Source organism: Vicia villosa, linkage group LG5 (genome assembly GCF_029867415.1).
Source record: "Vicia villosa cultivar HV-30 ecotype Madison, WI linkage group LG5, Vvil1.0, whole genome shotgun sequence".
Classification (NCBI taxonomy): domain Eukaryota; kingdom Viridiplantae; phylum Streptophyta; class Magnoliopsida; order Fabales; family Fabaceae; genus Vicia; species Vicia villosa.
The window spans coordinates 52,511,157-52,514,651 of NC_081184.1; the positions used below are offsets into that span (position 1 = coordinate 52,511,157).

The 3,495-nt window shown below is 29.4% G+C and overlaps 1 long non-coding RNA gene across 1 annotated transcript; it reads left to right on the forward strand.

The window, feature by feature from the left end:
* Positions 1 to 1,068: 1,068 nt before the first annotated feature.
* LOC131606626 (uncharacterized) lies at positions 1,069 to 2,002 on the forward strand. Its single transcript, XR_009284928.1, has 2 exons — positions 1,069 to 1,532; positions 1,648 to 2,002. It is a non-coding gene; the product is annotated as an uncharacterized LOC131606626 (long non-coding RNA).
* Positions 2,003 to 3,495: the final 1,493 nt, after the last annotated feature.

Here is a 3,495-nt window from a genome sequence, read left to right on the forward strand (position 1 = left end):
GTTTTTGTTTGTGTGAGAAATTAAATAAATATTTTAGTGGTTGAATCCTTTCTAGTATGTTCATCTAACTTGCAGATTTGATGCAAAACTTCACCATTCCAGAGGACCATGAAATATATTTTTTGAGAAAATTCCCAAGATTTCAAAACTTCGAGAAAGGTGTTTTAAAATATTTTTAATCTGTTATAATATTATATGAATTCTATGTTTTGAATCATTAATCATAAGTAAAATAAAATATAGGGATGCATTTTGAAATTGCAATGTATTAAATAAAGTATAGCAATACTCTCTTTTTAACACTCTCTCAAACACTCAATTTTTTATTGGTCGAAACATATGTGGATCCCTCACTTTGGAAATAGGTCTCACATAAAGTGGTAGGACTCACACATGTTTCAACCAATTAAAGAGTGAGATTTAAGAGAATGTTAAAAAGAGAGTATTTTTAGCATTTCTCATTCTATTAAGCTTGGTTAGTGGGTTAGCCATACAAGATGAAGATATATAAATATGAAATTACATTTTAGTTTTAGTTATGTTCTCATTTTAGTAATTAAATATAAATTTCATTCTAATAATTAAGCATAATTTTCATTATACTAATTAAGTTTGTTTAATGAAAAATTCTATTAATAGTTTTTAAAATTTTAGTTCAGTTTATTTAAATCAATAGTTGAAATTTGATATCTTAAAAAAAAATAGTTTTTTTACCACCTATAGCCTAATTAGTTCAATTAATAAAATTATGCTAGAGATTTACTATGGTTTTATTGTGGCAATGTTGTAGCTGTATAGTTAGAAATAGAAACACAAAATCCTTATTTTACTACAGTTTAGTTTTGGTTTAGCTAGGAAATTTAAATTTTTAGTTGTAATTTTGTGTTGGATTATATATATATATATATATATATATATATATATATATATATATATATATATATATATATATATATATATATATATATATATATATATTAGTTAATCAAGTTAATCACCAACTAACTTTATTTGCTACAGGTTAGCTACAAATTGGTTACGGTTTTGGCCGTAGCCAATTGCAGATTTTCTTGCATTAACACTTTGATAAATATTAACTTTGTTATAAAAAAAATTAAAAATAAATCATCCCATAGTACTTTTAATTTAAAAATATTTATTTCACATCATACAACTTATTTTTTCTTCATCTATTATTGTTTTCTTTATTTTAGATTTGCTTCTTTCTATTACGAAAAGCTAAAAGTTAAATAAAATATATAATGTAGTTTAATAAAAATCTTAAACTTGGACGTTCATCAAAATTTTATACGAAATATTTAATATTAATTCTAATTTTATATTTGGCTTTTTATAAGTCCCAACATTTAATATTATTTATTTGAAGTTGACAAAGACTGAAACTTTTCTATAAAGCGTGCAAAATAGTTATATTTACTATACATATGTAAAGGAGGAAAATATGGCTCAAATTATTATGTTTGTTTATGTTCTTCAGATCTTTTCTCTATTTTTTGTTGTAACCAATGGTGGTATGTTCTTTTCAAACGTTTTTCAAACTTTGCAATATATCTTATACATGATATCATACCTATCACCTTTAAGTAACATTAATTGTTTTTCATTCCTTTTACAATACAAATGTAGGTCGGCGTGGTCCTCCTCGCATTCCTTGCGTTGAACACATTGATTGTCCAGAGAAGACTTTACCTTTAGTTATGAGATGTATTGACTATTATTGTCAATATAGATTGATAGCCGAGGATTAAGTTTAAAAGTAATTATATCACTAATAAACATATAAATTTATTCTTACGTCATAATGTTTGTACTTTATATTTTAATTTAAATTATACTCCCTTTGTCCCAAAATAAATGTCACATTTGAAAAAATAATTTGTCCCAAAATAGTTGTCACTTTACATTACCAATGCAATTTTATATTTAATCTTCCAATTGTACCCTCTAATAAATATTCTTAATTTATTGTTTTTTCACTTAATATTAATGTTATTTCGAATACACTAATAGTTAATCAGGATAATTTGGTAAAGTCATTATTCTCTCTCTTTCATTTATTATTGTTTCTTAATCCGTGTGAAGTGGGACATTGCGACAAATAATTTGGGACGGAGGGAGTAATAATGTTTCTCTTACTTTTCAAATTTTATGATAAATTTAAAAGCTAATTTGTATGATGAATATTCTGGACCCTCCTCTAAATCACTTTATCTTCTTTGTATCTCATGCTTAAGGAATAATGTACCTTTTATTCATTTTAATTATGATACCTTTAGGACAGTTCCCTACTCGAACAAGAAGTAACCCATTTCGAAACAATCCCTAACTTAGCCCATACGCAAGAGAGGGCTTGACTAGGTTAACATTAACAAGACAAGTCAAAAATGCTGGTCCACGACAAGATACAACTCACCGCTAATTATTATCCATTTTTCACATAGATAGAGCATTCAAGTCACATAAAGGTTGACCTCAAATGGAAAGACAAAGATCTTTATTCTCATTAAGCTCTCTCAGGTGGACAATGAAACATTGACCATAATAGCAAATAAACCAGTCATTAAGGACCCAGGAAAGTGAGAACCCTATATAAACCCGCGAACACCACATTGATAAGACAAAATTTTGATATCCTAGATATACATAAATAGACCCTTGCGGTTCTCATTAGCCTAACATCAGTGGAGTTATCAAATTAGTGTATCATGCATGTCCATTTGACGCCCATCGCAGGACCTGTTAAAATTGAACTAGGCCACACATTCTCTTATTCCAACAACAACTAAATTTAGTTTCATAATGATGAGGGTTACCACCAATAACAACAATCGTAATCACAACCATGACCGAGTTACCATATCAGAAATATTGACTGATATGGAAGACCTACAATGCCAAAATGAGACATTGCAAGAAAATGTGCATGACCTGCAACAACGATAAATTCAACCTATCATTGAAGATCAAGAAGACTTGGTGGACCCCCACCCCATGTCGACGGAGATCTAGGACACACAAGTCCATACAAATTCAAACCACCCTCCCTAGCTATGCTTGATGGAAAGAATGATCTCCAAGAGTGCATTATTTTTATTAATAAATTACCGTCATTGAAGCTACCTATTCTCTCAAATGCAATATCATGGCAGGATCACTGATGGAATCATCTCTCTTATGGGACATTAGCCTTTTAAGGTTCTCCGTCACCAATTATCAGGATCTAACGAGGAAGTTGATCCATCACTACTCATCCAACGAGAACATAAAGGTTCCATTATGAGTCTATTAAAAGTATGTAGTTACTCCAAGACCTTGGAAGAATACTTGGCATGCTTCAATGAAGAAACCACCAAGGTCAGCTATCCAAACTAGGAGATGTTTGTAGGAACTTTCCACTACGACTTAAAGGTGGGGCACTTAAATGAATCCCTAGTGCAAAAGTATACATCCTCAATGGAAGAAATTATGGATAGG